The sequence below is a fragment of the Muntiacus reevesi genome, chromosome 7, assembly GCF_963930625.1.
Source record: "Muntiacus reevesi chromosome 7, mMunRee1.1, whole genome shotgun sequence".
NCBI lineage: Eukaryota > Metazoa > Chordata > Mammalia > Artiodactyla > Cervidae > Muntiacus > Muntiacus reevesi.
In genome coordinates, this window is record NC_089255.1 from 70,814,025 (window position 1) to 70,835,185 (window position 21,161).

A 21,161-nucleotide genomic window follows, 5' to 3' on the forward strand; every position below is an offset into this window, starting at 1 on the left:
CCTTGTTTGCATTGGTGGAAAGTTACAGGAGGAGCAATAGCACCGCCTTCCTGGCCAGAAAGGTGTCATGAAACCCAGACCAAAAGTTCCAAAAGTTCCATCTGTGAACTTGGGGGACCTACGCCTCATAGGCAGATAAGACATTGTTGCGAATGGCCATGAAACTCAGAGTGAAACTGGAGTTCATCAGAGTGGGTGGAACTCTGTGGCTCTGTGATGTAGCTCTGTGGCTACATCAGTCGGTCAGAATGTTCTGTTTTCAGAATAATCACTTAGATCTTAAATGTTGGTGATTTTTCTTTCATCAACTGATTCTCTGTTTTCAATTTGAATGAGGAAGAGTTCCTTCTCTAATGGGGGAAAAAATCACTTGTCTTGTTCCTGAGGCTTGTTTGGTTCCTGATCATATGTGAACCTAGGGGCCCCGGCTTCAGAAGCCCTCATGAAGCCTTGGGATGATTTCATACCCTACATCCTGAAAGTGGGCAGGTGATTGAAATACCATTTTAAAAGAAAGATCTCTGAAGCAGAGAGAATTTTTCCATGGCTTCAAAGAGAAAGTGTAAGTGTAGTGAAGTGTAAATGTAGAATCCCAAAAGCTGAGGTTTAGGAAATGTGTTCTCAAATTGCCTTCTCTGGAAAAACCACTGGTTCCCAGTGAATCCCAAATAAACTTGGGAGTTATGCTCAGATGGTAAAGCATCTGCCTACAATGCGGGGAGACCCGGGTTCGATCCCTGGGTTGGGAAGATCCTCTGGAGAAGGAAATGGCACCCCACTCCAGTACTCTTGCCTGGAAAATCCCATGGACAGAGGAACGTGGTAGGCTATAGTCCATGGGTTAGCAAAGAGTCAGACACAACTGAGTGACTTCACTTCACTTATCAATTTTCAAAAAGAGAGTAGTACCACACGGTGGGAATTGTGTTCTTTAGTTCAGGCTTAAAGGATTTTCTGAGATTTTAAAGTTAATTGTTCTGTAATATTCCATCCCTTCTGGTTTTGGAGTTTTCCATAAGATGCCTTAAAAAAAATTTAAATGAGCTTTTCAACTTGATGAAGGACTTCAGGAATCTCATTCTTTTTCTTCCTGGAGTGACCTTTTAATTTTATGCAGAATGTACAGAGGTGATTTGTCTTGTCTGGTTATAATACCACACTGTTGTAAGGATGTTTAATCACTAGGCACACACATTAGTCATGGGTTGTTGTACCTACAAGCCCAGCTTTTTTATATTAGCTCTAGGACTAGATTGAGAGCCAGAGGATTGAGTACAACTGGCTCAATGGCACAAAGAAGTCAATCCCAGATACAGATAACATGTCCTGTCATTTTGTCCTCATTTCCTAAGCACCCATGATATACTGAACACCAGATAGGCATTGAAGGGAGAGACACTGGCCAGAAGTATTTTATATTCAAGGGGTGTAACCAGTTCAGTTCAATTGCTCAGTCGTGTCCGACTCTTTGCGACCCCATGAACCGCAGCACGCCAGGCCTCCCTGTCCATCACCAACTCCCAGGGTCCACCCAAACCCATGTCCATTGTGTCGGGGATACCATCCAACCATCTCATCTTCTGTGTCCCCTTTTCCTTCTGCCCTCAATCTTTCCCAGCATCAGGGTCTTTTCCAGTGAGTCAGCTCTTCGCATCAGGTGGCCAAAGTATTAGAGTTTCAGCTTCAACATCAGTCCCTCCAGTGAACACCCAGGACTAATCTCCTTTAGGATGGACTGGTTGGATCTCCTTGCAGTCCAAGGGACTCTCAAGAGTCTTCTCCAACACTACAGTTCAAAAGCATGAATTCTTCTCTGCTCAGCTTTCTTTACAGTCCAATTCTCATCCATACATGATTACTGGAAAAACCATAGCCTTGACTAGACGGACCTTTTTTGGCAAAGTAATGTCTCTGCTTTTTAATATGCTGTCTAGGTTGGTCATAACTTTCCTTCCAAGGAGCAAGCATCTTTTAATTTCATGTCTGCAGTCACCATCTGCAGTGATTTTGGAGCCCAGAATAATAGTCAGCCACTGTTTCCCCATCTATTTGCCATGAAGTGATGGGACCAGATGCCATGATCTTAATTTTCTAAATGTTGAGTTTCAAGCCAACTTTTTCACTCTCTTCTTTCACTTTCATCAAGAGGCTCTTTAGTTCTTCTTCACTTTCTGCCATAAGGGTGGTGTCGTCTGCTTATCTGAGGTTATTGCTATTTCTCCCGGCAATCTTGATTCCAGCTTGTGCTTCCTCCAGCCCAGTGTTTCTCATGATATACTCTGTGTATAAGTTAAATAAGCAGGGTGACAATATACAGGCTTGATGTACTCCTTTTCCTATTTGGAACCAGTCTGTTGTTCCATGTCCAGTTCTAACTGTTGCTTCCTGACCTGCATACAGGTTTCTCAAGAGGCAGGTCCAGAGTTCAGGGTAGAAAACTGAGGGCTTGTTCAGTTCAATCTGCACATAATTGTCCATGCAGCCCTGTGCCAGGCCCTTTGCTCTGAGGTTAGAGAGCTGAAATAACCCTGGGAAAAACCTGCAGGGAAACCAGTGATTACAGTCAGTACAATCAATGCTATAATTAGAAGTATGCACCAAATTCCCACGGAGCGTGGAGGAGAGACACCATGCTTGTCTGAGGAAGGGACACAGGAGGTTTCTGAGACACAGAGCCTGCAGTGAGACTGCCGTTGTCAAACAAGCCTGGTAGAGGGGAAGGAAGAAGGATGCTGGCCAGAGCTCCTTGAACTCTCTGCAGTGGTAAACCAGTGGATTTTCTTCTTTTCCAATCCATTTAGGATCAAAGCTTGTATAAAATGTAATAAACTTTTTATTATTTTATTCATTTTATAAGAAAAGTGAACTTTAAAAGAAAACATACATAGAAGCCCAGATTTTTATTAGATTCAGCAGGCATAAAATTACTGTCAAATAGTTGTAAAAGTGTCTACTAAATACATGCTGACTCTCAAGGTTTCTACTTACTTCCTTGCTACCCCATGCATTCATTTTCTACTTCACTGTGGGCCAGTGGCAATTTGCAGGTGAGTACCAGTCCCCGGACCACACATTAAGCAGCACTGCTCTAGGCCCAGAGAGCGTTTGTCCACCAGGGAGCAACTTGCTCATCTGGGAATGAAAAGCAGACAGGGGACAGTGTAGGAAGGAAGGAAGGCTGGCAGGGCCGGCAGAGGCCAGATGGTAGAGCATTACAGATGCTATAGCCAGACGGGAGCCTCTTAAATTCAGATGTTCAAGGGACAAGATCAGAATCGTCATTCCAAAAAATAACTGGCAGAGCATGGAGAATGGAGGACTGAAAAGGAGAAAGAGGCCAATAAGGAAATGCAGTGATCCAAGAGATGGGTTAGATAGAGCCTGTGGCAGTGTGGTACAAAGAAGGTATCCAATTCTAAATATAAGAAGGAGGTGTAATTTTCACTGGATGTGTTTAATTGGATGTTCACAGTGGAGAGGAAGTGTCGTCTGGTCCCACTCCATTATTTTACAGATGAGGAAACTGAGGCCCAGAGTGGTGGCAGAGCTGAGACAAGAAACCTTGCTTTCTGGCTTGAAACAGATGTCCCTGTCCCTTGACTGACTGATCAGACAGGGCAGCAGATAGTACCTGCCTTCCAGCTCGACCGCCTGACCCCTGTGCTGCCTCTGAGGAGAGGGTAGGATGCACGTCCATCAGAAGGTTCTGGCGTGCCCAGATGCCAGCCTGCACATGACCCCCGCTTCCCCTCCCCCGCGCTGCCCAGCGGCTCTCAGCCAGAGGGCCCAACTCCCTGTGCTCTCCTCACAGCTACTGTCTTAATGTCAGAAGCCACTCCCGGGTTCACTGTGTCCTCTGATAGCCAGTTAGATTCACATACATCCTATTTAGTCAGTTAACAGAATTCTTAATATCCTTTTGCAGGAACAAAGGTTGCTCTCACCTGTCAGCCAAATGTTAACAGACCATCCCCAAGCACAGCCAGTTTTCCTTTCTGATATCTCTTGGTTGGAACTGGTTTGGTTCTAAATGGGTCAGGAAGGATTCCTGTCTGGAGTGGGGTAGACTTGAAAGTGTGCTCAGAGCCCCAGAGCTTCCTGGGGTGCCATCCTGGTCCTAGGTCACCCCCAAGACAGGACCCCAGCAGGCACCGGCAGCTTCATGTTTGCTCCAGAGATCCCAGAGAGGTGCCAGGGTGTCAGCACAAACCAGAATCAACCAGTTTCCTAAGAGTCTCCCCCCTCCAGCCTCCAGCCTCCCTTAATCTGGCTTCACTGGGGTCTCAGAACCAATCTGATACCAGACGGCAGAGGGGGCAGGCTCCTCAGAATATCAACCATTTATTAAGGGCCCAGGAGGTGCAAAGCACTGTATTAGGCACCAAGGGAAACTAAAAAATACAAAGATAGAAAAATGAAAACCAGGAGGCACCTCCTTGGAGGTCACATATAGTTGGGAAAACAAGAACCATGAAAAAGCAGCAGCCCCGCAGCAGGATTTTGGATCTTGTACCCTCTGCCCACCCCTTCCCTTGAAGACCTGTGACGTTTGTGGTTAAAGGAAGGCGAACACCAGTGCAGTGGCCTTGATAGAAATGCTTCAGTGTAAGCATGGTGCTCAGAGTCGACTACTCATTGATGAAAACACATGACAAAAAAAGAGACTTGGATACACTGAAAAGATGCCTTCATTTATCATCCCCTTGTTTAAACAGTGAACAGTTTGTGGCAACATCTCCCAAAAGTGGCCTTGCAACATCTGGGTTTTATCACCTCATTGAATGTATGAGGCCCATCTCCATGATTGGGTGTCTGTCCCAAAGAATGAGGCAGAGAGAGGGTAGAAGATGAGGAGTTTTATTTGTTGCATTGTGAGGTGTGGATGTCATGTCAGTTCTCCAGAAAGGAAATATATGTCCCCAGCCACAGTGATGGTGGGGCTTACCTGGTGGCTCAGATGGTAAAGAATCTGCCTGCAATGCAGGAGACCCGGGTTTGATCCCTGGAGAAGGGGACTGGCTACCCACTCAAGTAGTCTTGCCTGGAGAATTCCACGGACAGAGGATCCTGGCTGGCTATAGTCCATGGGGTCTCAAAGACTGAGTCACTGAGTGACTAACACTTTCACAGTGATGTTATTGTAGCAACAGTAAGATTTAGTGACTTTCTTCTCCTCCAGCTTATACTGCTTAAAGAGCTTCTCCGGTAGCACAGTTGTAAAAAATCTACCTGTCTATGCAGGAGACATGGGAGACATGGGTTTAATCCCTGGGTGGGGGAGATCCCCTGGAGGAGGAAATGGAAACCCACTCCAGTATTTTTGCCTGGAGAATCCCATGGACAGAGGAGCCTGATGGTCTGCAGTCCATAGGGTTGCAAAAAGTTGGACTTGCCTGAGTACACATGCATGTACATACTGCTTGTAAGAATGGTATAGTTTTTTAAGGAAAAAAACTGGAAATAGAATTCCCATATGACCCAGCAATCCCACTGCTGGGCATACACACTGAAGAAACCAGAATTGAAAGAGACACGTGTATCCCAATATTCATTGCAGCACTGTTTACAATAGCTAGGACATGGAAGCAACCAAGATGTCCATTGGCAGACAAATGGATAAGAAAGCTGTGGTACTTGTACACAATGGAATATTACTCAGCTATTAAAAAGAATACATTTGAATCAGTTCTTATGAGGTGGATGAAACTGGAGCCTATCATACAGAGTGAAGCAAGTCAGAAAGAAAAAAACCAATACAGTATATTAACGCATATATGTGGAATTTAGAAAGACGGTAACGATGACCTTATATGCAAGACAGCAAAAGAGACACAGATGTAAAGAACAGACTTTTGGATTCTGTGGGAGAAGGTGAGGGTGAGATGATTTCAGAGAATAGCATTGAAACATGTATTTAAAAAAAAAAATGGTACAGTAGCAAACCATGCCTGTAGTGAGCTGGCTGGCAGATGAACTTAAACCAATCTTCTCCTGCTGTGCTGGGTGGGGCTGCTCTTGCTGAACAGAGCATCTTAGTGCTTCAGAATGTGGTCTCAGCAAAGATGTGCAAAGGAGACAGAAGGTGTTGGGTGATGAGGTTGTGCCAGTTCTTGAGACATTTTGCTGGTTGTTGGCGCCAGGCGGGGGCACCGCATGGCAACCTGCTTTGACTTCTTGATCCCTTCCCTGCAGAGCCATTTATAAGCCAGGTGTGTCACTTAATAATATAATAGACTTCCCTGCCCCAAACTCAGAAGCTTACAGTAGTTACTTAGAATTTTAAAAGTCTGTGTATACTCTATTGTTTTTGATTCCCATAAAAATCTAAAGTAATAGGCCATGCTGTGATCTGTTATCTGGTTTTTTGGTTGATGAGGAAATAATAACTAATGCTTCCATAGCACTTCAATGCATTGTGGGCACTGTTTTAAGCAATGCATATTAAAAACTCATAATTCCCATAAGGCAGGAACTGCTGTTAGCTGCATTTCACAATAAGGAAATAAACATGGTGGTTAAGTAACTGGCCCAAGATCACACAGCTGGTAGAGAACAGGGCCAAGACTCCAACCCAGGATGCCTGGCTCCAGAGTCCCTTAACCACACATTACACTACCTCTTGGAAACAGGCAGGCAAAAGTTGGTCGAATGACCTCCCCAAGGTTACCTGGGGGCGGGGAAAGGAAGCAGACTAAGAGGTAAACGGGGGCGTAATTGAGAGCTCTCACTTGGCCTCTGGCTATCTGTCATTCTTGGCCATAAGACGTGGTTTGCTGTCTCCAGGATTGGTCACTCTGGATTGTTAGCAAGTCATCAGCATGGACTTCCCCGGGAAGTCCCCGGGAAATGTCAAATATGCCCCACAGGAGGATTAGAAATAACTCAGTTGGTAAAGAATCCGCCTGCAATGAAGGAGACCCAGTTTGATTCCTGGGTCAGGAAGATCCACTGGAGAAGGGATATGCCACTCACTCCAGTATTCTGGCCTGGAGACTTCCATGGACTGTATAGTACATGGGGTCACCAAGAGTTGGATGCGACTGAGCGACTTTCACTTTCAGAAAATAGTTATTGCTGCATGAGACTTTATATTTGCAACAAATCTTTAGATTGCTTTTTTAATATACATAGAGGCATGTATAATGCTGTGGCATGGGTTATTTATGAACTGAAATACAGGGTTAGGATCTGTTTAGACTAAGATTGATCACCTTGTGAACTTAACAGTATTTTGTTTTGTTTTGTTTTGTTTTCATTTATTTTTATTAGTTGGAGGCTAATTACATTACAATATTGTAGTAGTTTTTGTCATACAGTGACATGAATCAGCCATGGAGTTACATGTATTCCCCATCCCGATCCCCCCTCCCACCTCCCTCTCTACCTAATCCCTCTGGGTCTTCCCAGTGCACCAGGCCCGAGAACTTGTCTCATGCATCCAACCTGGGCTGGTGATCTGCTTCACCCTAGATAATATACATGTTTCAATGCTGTTCTCTCAAAACATCCCACCCTCGCCTTCTCCCAGAGAATCCAAAAGTCTGTTCTGTACATCTGTGTCTCTTTTTCTGTTTTGCATATAGGGTTATCGTTACCATCTTTCTAAATTCCTTATATATGCGTTAGTATGCTGTAATGGTCTTTATCTTTCTGGCTTAATTCACTCTGTATAATGGGCTCCAGTTTCATCCATCTCATTAGAACTGAGTCAAATGAATTCTTTTTAATGGCTGAGTAATATTCCATGGTGTATATGTACCACAGCTTTCTTATCCATTCGTCTGCTGATGGGCATCTAGGTTGATTCCATGTCCTGGCTATTATAAACAGTGCTGCGATTAACATTGGGGTGCACGTGTCTCTTTCAGATCTGGTTTCCTTGGTGTGTATGCCCAGAAGTGGGATGGCTGGGTCATATGGCAGTTCTATTTCCAGTTTTTTAAGAAATCTCCACACTGTTCTCCATAGCAGCTGTACTAGTTTGCATTCCCACCAACAGTGTAAGAGGGTTCCCTTTTCTCCACACTCTCTCCAGCATTTATTGCTTGTAGACTTTTGGATAGCAGCCATCCTGACTGGCGTGTAATGGTACCTCATTGTGGTTTTGATTTGCATTTCTCTGATAATGAGTGATGTGGAGCATCTTTTCATGTGTTTGTTAGCCATCTGTATGTCTTCTTTGGAGAAATGTCTGTTTAGTTCTTTGGCCCATTTTTTGATTGGGTTATTTATTTTTCTAGAATTGAGCTGCAGGAGTTGCTTGTATATTTTTGAGATTAATCCTTTGTTGCTTCATTTGCTATTATTTTCTCCCAATCTGAGGGCTGTCTTTTCACCTTGCTTATAGTTTCTTTGTTGTGCAAAAGCTTTTAAGTTTCATTAGGTCCCATTTGTTTATTTTTGCTTTTATTTCCAATATTCTGGGAGGTGGGTCATAGAGGATCCTGCTGTGATTTATATCGGAGAGTGTTTTGCCTATGTTCTCCTCTAGGAGTGTTATAGTCTCTGGTCTTACATTTAGATCTTTAATCTATTTTGAGTTTATTTTTGTGTATGGTGTTAGAAAGTGTTCTAGTTTCATTCTTTTACAAGTGGTTGACCAGTTTTCCCAGCACCACTTGTTAAAGAGGTTGTCTTTTTTCCATTGTATATCCTTGCCTCCTTTGTCGAAGATAAGGTGTCCATAGGTTCATGGGTTTATCTCTGGGCTTTCTATTCTGTTCCATTGATCTATATTTCTGTCTTTGTGCCAGTACCATACTGTCTTGATGACTGTGGCTTTGTAGTAGAGTCTGAAGTCAGGCAGGTTGATTCCTCCAGTTCCATTCTTCTTTCTCAAGATTACTTTGGCTATTCGAGGTTTTTTTGTATTTCATACAAATTGTGAAATTATTTGTTCTAGTTCTGTGAAAAATACCATTGGTGGTTTAATAGGGATTGCATTGAATTTATAGATTGCTTTGGGTAGTATAGCCATTTTGACAATATTGATTCTTTCAATCCATGAACACGGTATGTTTCTCCATCTGTTTGTGTCCTCTTTGATTTCTTTCATCAGTGTTTTATAGTTTTCTATGTATAGGTCTTTTGTTTCTTTAGGTAGATATACTCCTAAGTATTTTATTCTTTTTGTTGCGATGGTGAATAGTATTGTTTCTTTAATTTCTCTTTCTGTTTTCTCATTGTTAGTGTATAGGAATGCAAGGGATTTCTGTGTGTTAATTTTATGTCCTGCAACTTTACTATATTCGTTGATTAACTCTAGTAATTTTGTGGTAGAATCTTTAGGGTTTTCTATGTAGAGGATCATGTCATCTGCAAACAGCGAGAGTTTCACTTCTTTTCCTATCTGGATTCCTTTTACTTCTTTTTCTGCTCTGATTGCTGTGGCCAAAACTTCCAAAACTATGTTGAATAGTAGTGGTGAGAGTGGGCACCCTTGTCTTGTTCCTGATTTTAGGGGAAATGCTTTCAATTTTTCACCATTGAGGGTGATGCTTGCTGTGGGTTTGTCATATATAGCTTTTATTATGTTGAGGTATGTTCCTTCTATTCCTGCTTTCTGGAGAGTTTTAATCATAAATAGATATTGAATTTTGTCAAAGGCTTTTTCTGCATCTATTGAGATAATCATATGGTTTTTATCTTTCAATTTGTTAATGTGGTGTATTACCTTGATTGATTTGCAGATATTAAAGAATCCTTGCATTCCTGGGATAAAGCCCACTTGGTCATGGTGTATGATTTTTTTAATATGTTGTTGGATTCTGTTTGCTAGAATTTTGTTAAGGATTTTTGCATCTATGTTCATCAGTGATATTGGCCTGTAGTTTTCTTTTTTTGTGGCATCTTCGTCTGATTTTGGAATTAGGGTGATGGTGGCCTCATAGAATGAGTTTGGAAGTTTACCTTCTTCTGCAATTTTCTGGAAGAGTTTGAGTAAGATAGGTGTTAGCTCTTCTCTAAATTTTTGGTAGAATTCAGCTGTGAAGTCATCTGGTCCTGGGCTTTTGTTTGCTGGAAGATTTTTGATTACAGTTTCGATTTCCTTGCTTGTGATGGATCTGTTAAGATCTTCTATTTCTTCCTGGTTCAGTTTTGGAAAGTTATATTTTTCTAAGAATTTGTCCATTTCTTCCAAGTTGTCCATTTTATTGGCATAGAGCTGCTGGTAGTAGTCTCTTATGATCCTTTGTATTTCAGTGTTGTCTGTTGTGATCTCTCCATTTTCATTTCTAATTTTGTTAATTTGATTCTTCTCTCTTTGTTTCTTAATGAGTCTTGCTAATGGTTTGTCAATTTTGTTTATTTTTTCAAAAAACCAGCTTTTAGCTTTGTTGATTTTTGCTATGGTCTGTTTAGTTTCTTTTGGATTTATTTCTGCCCTAATTTTTAAGATTTCTTTCCTTCTACTAACCCTGAGGTTCTTTATTTCTTCCTTCTCTAGTTGCTTTAGGTGTAGAGTTAGGTTATTTATTTGACTTTTTTCTTGTTTCTTGAGGTAAACCTGTAATGCTATGAACCTTCCCCTTAGCACTGCTTTTACAGTGTCCCATAGGTTTTGGGTTGTGTTTTCATTTTCATTCATTTCTATGCATATTTTGATTTCTTTTTTGATTTCTTCTATGATTTGTTGGTTATTCAGAAGCGTGTTATTTAGCCTCCATATGTTTGAATTTTTAATAATTTTTTTCCTGTAATTGATATCTAATCTTACTGCACTATGGTCAGAAAAGATGACTGGAATGATTTCAGTTTTTTTGAATTTACCAAGACTAGATTTATGGCCCAGGATGTGATCTATTCTGGAGAACTTAACAGTGTTTTAATAGAGAAACTGAGGTGCTGGGAAAGTGACCAAACTGAACTAGCCTATGTTTATTGGATCAAGATTAGTTCAGCATTCAGGCAAGAATAATGTTAATCTCCTCTCAAAAGGTGTGTTCATCTGCTACTTTTGCTTGCAAGCTAGGTGATACTTCCCAAAGCAAAACTAAGATGTACAAACTAAAAATACTTTTCCTCATGATTTGTGAATTCTGTTGATTTTTAAGATCATAGGAGGTTATCATGATTCTCATTTATACATTTAACGGATTAATAAGAAGAATTGTTGTGTCTGAATCTTTGTGACCTCATGGACTCCAGCTTGCCAGGCTTCCCTGTCATTCACTATATTCTGGAGTTTGTTCAATTAAAAAGAATATTACTACATAAAATTGGAGAGTCTTTGGACAGCATCTCCACATATAAGTGCTCACATATTTCAAAGTGAACCATATAAATGGTTTTCTTGAAAAACATGGTCTCTTTGGTTTCAAGACTAAGTCCTGGGAACGGATAGGGTAGGTGTTGAGGACGTAGAAATGACTTCTCCCAAAGGGAATGTCTTAGGGGAAATTTTGATGCTTTGCACATTTTGCTCTGATATGCATAGCATTAGGAGGAAACTAGTAAAGTTCTTTCTTGGAAAGGAACTCAGATGTGTGTTGCTGCCCTGCATCCAGCTTGTGATCAGTAGTCTGGAAATGACCTGTGGAATATTCCCGGCCTACTCTTGGAGTTTGTAATCTGATTTGGGAAAGCAAGACTTTTTGTGCAAAACATAATTAGAAGACAAAGCAGTACCGAGTATAAGCCAGAACTAAGATGTGAGGTTTCCATTGAATTCTTAGGACCTGGGAGTGGCTCTGAACTCCAGGTGTCCTTGGGCTTTTCAGAGACTTCCCTTTAGATGGCTCAGGTTTCTTCTCCAATGGGGAGAGCAGGTAACTGGATGAGATCCGTAGGTGTGGCTGAAAGTTCCGGTTCAAGTCAGCCTTGGTCTCCCTCCACCTCCCCTCCCCTCGCCCCTCCCCGCCCAACCCCTCTGAAATTGCTATTGTGTAAGGTATTACTAATGCTGGCAAAGATTTGTGTTTAGCCATTTGCCAAGCATATCCCTTCCTGGGTTGGGGCTATAAACTCTACTCCTTCCTGTCATAAACTATTCCTCATCACCCCCTCCCAGTAGTACCCATGTCCCCTTCACATATTCTGCAAGGCTGCATGTTCCTTCAGCATCCACTGCAACAACTCTTGCTACTTGTTCATCCCAGGTAGTAACTCTGGCAAAGGAGGGACATTACTATCTCTTTGCAGTGGACTCTCTTCAGGGAACTGCCTCAGTGACAGGATCTAGTCCCATTAGTCAGAAGAGCCCTGGGTTTCCTTTGAGGGAGCTAGTAGCCACAGCTGGACAGGTTAGGAGTCTCATTGTCCCTTATTTACACTGTCCCCATTGTCTCCAGCAATGATGGCAGCAACCACAGCTGGCCTTTCCTAGTGCCCTGTAATGTTAACAGAGCTGCACTCTATGAACCTGTTTGTTGGTATTGGTGCTGTGTGTCCAACATAAACCTGGTAGGATCTGTCCACCAGGATCCCCATCCAGTCCACAGATGCCCTAATTGTCCTTAGACTCCTCCTGCTTAGGAGGGAGCTGTGCTCTGATTCTTCCTTATTGGAAAATCTTTCCATCCTCATCTTTGTGCACATCCCCTGCAACTAGTCAGCCAGTAAGGAGCTTCTGCCTGCCTACCCTGACCCCAGCTTGCAGGCTCTCAGAATCCCCATGACTCGCTGATGCTATTGATGATCTTGCAGCTGGAGAACCTTTATTTCCTTGTTGCACTTCTGTGGTTGGGAAGCCAAGCTGCCCTGGCAGGTGGTTTTCCATGGGTCAGTTGCATTTGGCTCTCTGCAGTGGGGGGCCTGTGTCATTAAAGCAGGATTCAGCTTGTTGATCACTTTGTTTCCCCTGAATCATCAAGTCCAGGTATGACGTTGTACCCAGCATCTCTTCTCTGTTGGAGCTAGGCCCGATGGCCAGAAGGTCCCTGGCCACCAAGGGGCTGTCATCTCCTTGGTGTCTTTGTCCCAAGCCCTCCACTCTGCCTCCTGCTGTCCCACGGGATGCTGCCAGGCGTCTTGTAGGAAGTGTTTTGACAAGAAGGATCGGTGAGAGTTTTTTCTTGGCAACTATAAAATAAAAGTACTGTGAGGAGCTCCTAAATAAATTTGTGCTGCTTCAGCCAGGGAATTTCAACCCTCCTGGAAGTGTAGGGGAAAATGGAATGAAAAAAAAAAAAATGTGGAAGGCTCAACTGCCAGTTTGATGGCTCATTCATTTGATGGTCCTCAGGAGGTGTGTGATCCGCACAGGGTGGACATCAGCCAGACTCACTACCTCTTGAATTTGTCCAGAGAGTTAGGGAGTGTTTCCCTTGTGCTGCTTTTTTTTCCCTACTGTCAGACAAGGCAGGGGGAAATTTCTCAGGCCCTTTGCTCAAGTTGGTCCTGTGTGTACACAGGGGTGATGGTGGAAACAAGCTGCCTGCTATGGAGCCCAGCACCTGGCCTGAGGGGGTTCGTTTGTGAGTCTCTGGCCCTGTTTTAAAGGGGGTGTAGTAGCCAGCCTTGCCACAGAGTCATTTATTATGATCATTTCCCATCTCAAGTAGCTGTTGGGAAGAAATATGAAAAGGTAGAGGGAAAAGAGCCACAAAGGTGCTTCTAACATTTTCTGGGCTGGAAATTGTTGTACTGTTTTTCATTCACTAGAAAATAAGTTATTTTACATCCACTCTCATAATGATGAATGTTCATGCTTCATATATTAGTTCTTAAGCCAGTGTTGCAATAGATCCTCCTCACAAACACCAGCTAGAATGTCACTTTATGAGGACAAATGGCATGGGGACCTCATTTAATAATTCAGAACGTTGCTTCATTTAGCAGGGGCCTCATTCTCATCTTTAAGTTGGTTAAGACTTTAGGGACATATCATGGAGCGTTTGAAAATATCAATGCCATTCATGATAATTATGTACATGTGAGACACTTTAAATAATTTCATTGGTTAAAAAAAAATGAGCTTCTGACAACAGGTCAGAATTCTGAGTCCACAAATGTTCACGTTCCCTAAGGAAGTAAGGTGATTTTTTTCAACATGCCCTTGCAACCTGGTTTCCAGAATAAGTCCTTTCCATTCCTACCAGTAGATCACTTTCCCTACACATCTTCCTTGGGAATGATAGACTGAAAGAGTAGAGAGACTAAAGAAAAGGATTAAAGCCAAAATATGTAAATACATATCTTAAGACTTTTTCCTGGTTATCAAAATAATACATAATTCCTACAAAAAATTTAGAAAGCACATAAAAGAAAAAATCATTCATGAACATATCACCTAGACATGTAATCTTTTAGCTTTTCCCAACTCCCTTTCCCTCCTGTCTTTCTTCCTTCCCTCTCCAATAGTAACATAATTAAGAGAATATTGAAAGTACAATTTTGTGTTCTGCTTTTTCATTTAGAATTGTATCATCCTGTAAATAAGTCATGAAACCCAGCAGCTATAAAAAGATTGATAGATTTGATTATATAAAAATATGAAAGTTATCATAAACAGAAGAAAACAAGCTGAACAATAATATTTGCAACCAATATAACAAATTTCTGCTGTCCATTATGTGTAATGAATCTCTACAATATAATCCAAAAAGTAACTCAAATTTTAAGACAGATAAAACTTGTGAATAGGCAACAGACAGAAGAAATACAAATGGCCATTAACCATATAGATTTTTTTTAAAGTTTAATCTCAATAATCAAGAAATGAAGGTAAAACAGTGAGATCATTTTCCTCTAGCAAATTGGCAAGGATAGAAGGATGATTACATCTAACTTGAATATGGAAGGTAAATGGATGCTCTTGTACACTATTGGTGGGAGTATAAATTGTTGCCAGCTTTTTAGAGGGCAGTTACTCAACGTCTATTTAAATTTTAAACATTTGTACACTTTAACACAGCATTTCCACTTCTAAAAATTTAACCCTCCTACAAGAGTGCAAATAATGTTCATTCCTCCATGGACACATGGAGTAACGTGTTTAAAGATGCAAGCAATTAGAAACAATCTACATGTTTATGGAGAAGGACCTAATTAAATTATGGAACATCTTTATAATGGAATTTTATGTAACCATTACAAAGAATGAGGCAGATCTACAGGATATAGAAATATGTCCAAAAGTTCATTAAGTGAGAAAAAAGTTACTTCATAACATTTGTTAGTGTGGCATTAAGGAAAGATTGTATGACTAAAAACCTGTTCTTGTTTTCTCCATAATTTTTTTCAGGAATGATGGAATTTAAGATAATGAAAATAGTACTTGTATAATCACAAAAGAAATCATTTTCAAAAGACAAAATTTCTGTCATAAGCATTTCCCTGCATTTATTTGTCCTTCATTATACCTCATACAACTTTAATAGCCTTCATAAAATTCTCTCATGGATATATCATAATTTATTTAGCTATTCCCCTCTTAATAAATAATTTAGCTTGCTTCCAAAATTTGCTCTGTTATGCACAATACAGCAGCAAACATCTTTGTAAAGTAAAAAACCTAAGTCTACACTCCGCAAAGGATCCCTTCATGTAGCAGAGGTTGAGAGTTTAACCTAGAAAGAATTCATGAAATGGTTTTGAACGTGAAAGGGTAACATTTTCTAAGCCTTTTAAATCTTAACAGGACTACATTTGGTTCATTGGAAGCAAAAGAGTTGGCTCTTTCCTTCCTGATACCCAGTTATGCTACCCACCCTGACTATAATTTCTCTCACTGGAAAAGATCCTGATGCTGGAAAAGATTGAGGGCAGGAGGAGAAGGAGGCGACAGAGGATGAGATGGTCGAATGACATCATCGACTCAATGGACATGAGTTTGAGCAAGCTCAGGGAGATAATGAAGGACATGGAAACCTGGCGTGCTATAGTCCATGGGGTTGCAAAGAATTGAACAAAACTGAGTGACTGAACAACAAAGTGTTTGTGCTCTGAGTGTGAAAATGACCAGGGATGTTATCCCCAGGATGCTCTTTCCAAAGCTTCATCCCAAGCCTTTGCCTTCCCATTCCATTCTCTCTCCCCAGGTGAACTCATCCACACCCAACTAATGACTCTTCATTTTCTATCCCTGGCCTGGCCTTTCATCTAAGCTCTAGCAGTGTATATTCAGCTGCCCATTAAACATGTCTACTCAGATGTCTAAAAAATACCTCAATATGTCCAAAATAAATTCTTTGAGCCAGAACATGCTCATACGTTCTTCTTTTTTTACCTTCTACATCTTTCCATTACTAAATCCTATTACTTTCTTCCCCTGGTAGTTCTCCGTCTGTCTAGTTCTCTTTACATTACTGCCCCACCCTGGCCCAGACCACCATCAGTTCTTTTCTGAATACTCCAGTAGCTTCCCAACTGGTCTCTTCATGTTCTGTCTCTTCCCCTCTGACCTATTTTCCTTGTGGCTGGAGGGGCTTGTTGTAAAATCAGATTAATGCCATCCTTCTCCTGTGTAAGACCTTTCAATGTTCTTCTTTTCTTTTTTTCCCTCTTGGACCAAAGACTGAAATCCTCACTGGACCCTGCTGTATGAGGTCCTGCTCTTTCCTGGCTCCTTTAATCTTCTGAGCCCCTTGCATATTGCCTGACTCGTGGATGGTACCCAGAGATTTGTTGGATGAATGAATGGCTGAATGTCTTCTGTTAGGTAATGCACAAATGGCATTACTATAACATGTGATAAAACCACATTTTAGGCTTTTGCTTTTTCAGTGACGTTTTAGAATTCTTTTACCAATTTAATACAATTGGCCCTGCTTCAAAAAGCTGTCGTTTTTATAAACCCAGATATTTAAAACACAAACTAACCCTAAATGGTTCTGTTTTGAGACTAAGATCATAATCCAAATTCACTCTCTTGGCAAATGCCACCTCTTAACTCTTGCCTACATGTCAGCTTTTCTTCCTTAGAAAAGGGTGGAGAGTTATCGTTATAGTATTTGACAACTAGAAAGAGATTTGCTATGTGTTCCCCTACTCCTGTACCTTCAAGATTGTATGAAATCCAGTCAACTCCTCCACACAAAAGTTAAGAACCAAACAAAGAATTTATTTTTCTAGAATTTTGATTATGCATTTAAATAATGTGTCACATGTCCTTTTAGCATAAATCAGTCTCAGGATATTTGTTGATTTTCAGATGGTTCTTGTTTCAACTGATGAAGTTCTTTCAGGAAACAGCCTACTAGGAGAATTAGCCAGTGACACAGTAGCACTGTATGGAAGAGAGGGTGCCTGTTGTGGTGGGTTTGGAGCCCAGGCCTTGGAGGGAGGTGAGCAGAACTGAATTCAAATCCTGACTTTATCCCTGGCTCACTAAATGACGTTGATGTAGACCTTACTTCATAGGGTTGAAGGTAAAATAAGAATGTGGATGAAGCACTTAGCATTTAGTGAACATTCAGTGTATGTTACTACTACTGACACTAATCGTTGTTGTTGTTATTTTGTTATCATCATCATCATCTACAGAAGGTTTTTTCAGGCACACACACACACCCAAATGAGCAAATGGACAAAAAGCAATATACTTACAATAGTATATTGACTCTATATTTTAAGATAACTAATAGCAAAGTTGCACTTTATCTAAAAAATAATCTTTTAGATTTAGATGTTGAAATATGGATAGATGAGACGATTTCATATTTTGGATTTGCTTCCAGATCCGACAAAAAAGACGGGTCAAGAAGGCAGTAGAAGTACAGTTGAAACACGATTGGGCATTGGTGGCTGTATTTGCTGTGTGATCACTATAGGAGTTGTTATGTTATTCACTATTCTTCCTTATAAGTTTGAAATGTTCCATGATAAAATTTTTTAAGATACATTAAAAATAGCTTCTGAATAGCCTCTTAGATGCATTGTTGTTCAAGGAGCCAGTCTCAACTCACTGGTCTTTATTTCTTTTGGAAGAATAACTGAGTCCAGAGATCTAAGCAGTACGACTCCTGTCATTCTGTTTTATGACTCTCAGAATAGCTCGTGGTGAAAACAAAACAAATACAATTTCTGAATTTCCTTTGTTTTCAACCACTTCAGAATCCTCTCTGAAACCACTGTGGGCATTTTAAGTAACCCTCATTACCCTGGCAAGAACAATGTACCTTTCAAACCATCAGGGAGGATAAAATAACTCTTTCTACCCTTCTGTGCTTGCATAACAAAGGTAGAGCTATTAAATACCACTGCTCAATAAGCTAATGAATGATGAGGCCATAATTGTGTATTTGGTGTTTTAGGATCTGAGTCTGTGCCCTGTATGAACTTGTAATCTTCCTTGTGGCGCCTTGTTAACCTCGGCTGCTGACTTACATGTTGGCTGGGGAGGCTGAGTTAAGTCCAAAGCCAAAAACTGACCTCTCTGCCTATTTCATATTTAATTCAGGAGTCAAAGAGTGACTTTTTTTTTTTTTTTGCTTTGGTTTTTTTTGTTTAAGTGAAGATAGCTATTTACCCTTAGAGTGGAAGCTGACAATAGCCACAAATGGCTCTGTGTTCTCCTCTTTCATCTGTGTGTGAGCTGGGGGAAAGGATTATGCTTGGGTCCTCTCTGCTTTATAATTGCCCCTCCTAAAGTGGTGTCTTTTCCCCTAAAGCAAAGAATTTGAATTTATTATATTTCGGGGCTCTTTCTTTCACCCCTGGAATCTCTCTCCAAGAGGAAAAGCACATGGATTTTTGTAGGTTTAATTACTTTGGCACAAGGGTTCTAGTGAAGTTTATGGAACTTCATTCCTTCCCCCCAAAATAAAATAGGCTCTGAATTGGCTGGTGCAACTCATTGTGACCCATCCAAAATGCCTCTGTTTATCTCTTTGGTCAGCATCTTGTGCCAGGTGTGCGCTGAGGCCAGGGAGCAATAAGGCTCAGCCCAGCCAAGGGGTGAGACAGGTGTATAGACAGAGTCTTCTGGAATGCAGTGAAAGTTGTCAGTCATAGAGCTGTGGACTGGGTGCTCTGGGGGCAGAGCTGACTATCTGGGGACATCAGCCCAGACCTCACAGTAGAGGTATGAGATGTTTGGGCCGAGGGCAGAACTGAATCCTCAGGTTATCTTATGCTGTTAATCAAACCCCATTATTATTTCTAGTTGAGAGTTTTGTCCTGTTAGGTAGTTCAGTTCAGTTGCTCAGTCGTGTCCGACTCTTTGCGACCCCATGGACTGAAGTACACCAGGCTTCCCCATCCATCACGAACTCCTGGAGCTTTCTCAAACTCATGTCCATTGAGTCAGTGATGCCACCTAACCGTCTCATCCTCTGTCATCCCCTTCTCCTCCCGCCTTCAATCATTCCCAGCATCAGGGTCTTAGGTAGTACTTGGTGTGAAACCAGCAATGGCATTTCCCTCAAGGCTGGTCCAGTTCTGAAAATGCCTAAAAGGAGGCTGCAGAGTCAGGACTGAGGTGTAGAACTGGCCTCTGTGCCCTGGGGCATCCTATGACCAGGCCAAGTCACATCCCTAGGGCCGCTCAGTTCCTTGTCCTGAGCAGCGGGACCGTGTCCCAAGACTTCTCTGTGCAGAGGGCATTGTGATGGGCAGCATGTGAAACTGATGACAAAGCGCTTTTCCCTCCCTGAACAAGTCCTGATACCTGTGACGGCTGCTGAGTAAGAGGCAGTCAGACCTCTTAGCTGGGACGTTAGTCACAAGCTCTCTTGAGCAATGTCAGGTCGGCTCTTTAGACCATCGTGGGTTTCTGTTAGCACTTGTTTCTTCTACCCAAGGAGATCCTTTCTGAGCTCTCAGCAGGCGCATTGGCTTCAGGAGATTTTAGAAATGTAGCCACCCTTTCTGGCAGTGTGAGAATCAGAGGTCTCTGAGTGTAGGACCACACAGATGTGGACTGCTGGGCTGGAACATGGTGCTGATAAAGCCAGCCCCGAGGCTCAGATCCCCTAAGGCCATGATCCCTCCTGGAGCCGCAGATGAGAAGCTGGAGCTGGCAGAGATTAGAGATGACAGTGTTTGGACTGATGAGTCCCCAGAGGAGCCAGACAACCAGGCACTAATAGGGCCTCGAGTCTGAAACCACTTCTAGCAGAACGACTGAGACCATGCTCTTGACAGTGGCTATGACCAGAATCCTCCCCGCCCCCCAACAACACACACACCTGTTCTTCTGGGATCCTGCCTTCATGCGGGCTAATAAATCTTGCTCATACTGTGTGTGTGTTGAGAGGGCAGTGGAGGAGGACACGGTTTCCACAGACCAGAGCCCACTGAAAGCTTGTGTGGGACGTGGGATTCTGCCCAGGGAAAGGGGCAGGAGGCTGATTGGGGGGCCGGGGCCGAGTCTGGTTTAGAGGTGGAGGAGCCTCGTGTTGCTGAAGTGGCTGCACAGGCACCCAGCATTTCTCCACCAGTCACCCAGGAGACTCCTGGAGCATGAGCGCAGAGTGGAGGCTGGCCTGAGAAAGCGCTGCTGCTCTCGTCTTGCTTCTCCGGGGATTCCTGGAAAACGGGACTTGGTTCTCCTTCCTGGGTGGCTTCCAGTGACCCCTGTCTGCAGGTCCCACGTGGTCCAGCCGCATCAACTCACTGGGCCCAGTGTGGAAACCAGTCTTGCCAGTTCTGTCATCACCTGCCTCCCTGGAGTGGCAACGTGATCCCGGGCTGGACAGAGACCAGCCTCTCTCCTCGGGCCAAGCAGCCCAACAGGCCTTTATTGTCAGAGTGGAGATGGGAAGATATGGGAAAACAGAGCCATGAATACCCCGACACAGCCCCCTGGGGATGCAAAGACCCAGAGCAGCAGTCAGCAGCCCCCACTGTGGAGATGCCCAGTGAGGGGCCACTGTCACTCCCCATAGCATAGCCCCAGGAGGCCGCGGCTACTGTAGCTTCCCACCTGGCAGTCCACTGCAGACCTCCAGGTCAGGGTGGTGGTCTAGCATTGCTGCTGGCTGGGCAGCCTCCTTCACTGCTAAGCCAGTGTGGTTGCCTCTGAGCACATCTTTCCTTGAAAAATCAAAGGATAGAGATTGTCGCCCTGTAGGCAGGGCTGCTCCCCTGATCCTCCCCAAGGCTAGACTGAGAGACAGACAATGGGATGTAGGTGTGTGGGACTCTTTCCCAGCTTGCTGTGGTGCCAGCTTCCCTCTGTTATGATGCCTGGTATGTGTGGGCAATGGGAGACAGTTGGTGCCAGAAGCCTATGTCGGGGAGGGGGTGTTTAGGAGCACTGCCTTTCATTTGCAGACAGT

The 21,161-nt window shown here is 42.7% G+C and overlaps 1 protein-coding gene and 1 pseudogene across 1 annotated transcript in view; one reads left to right on the top strand and one right to left on the bottom strand.

Moving 5' to 3' along the window:
- The window catches only part of PRKCH (protein kinase C eta), a 231,508-nt gene that overhangs the window by 186,015 nt on the left and 24,332 nt on the right, over positions 1–21,161 (top strand). The window lies entirely within an intron of this gene.
- The window catches only part of LOC136172077 (large ribosomal subunit protein uL11-like), a 37,941-nt pseudogene that overhangs the window by 16,133 nt on the left and 647 nt on the right, over positions 1–21,161 (bottom strand).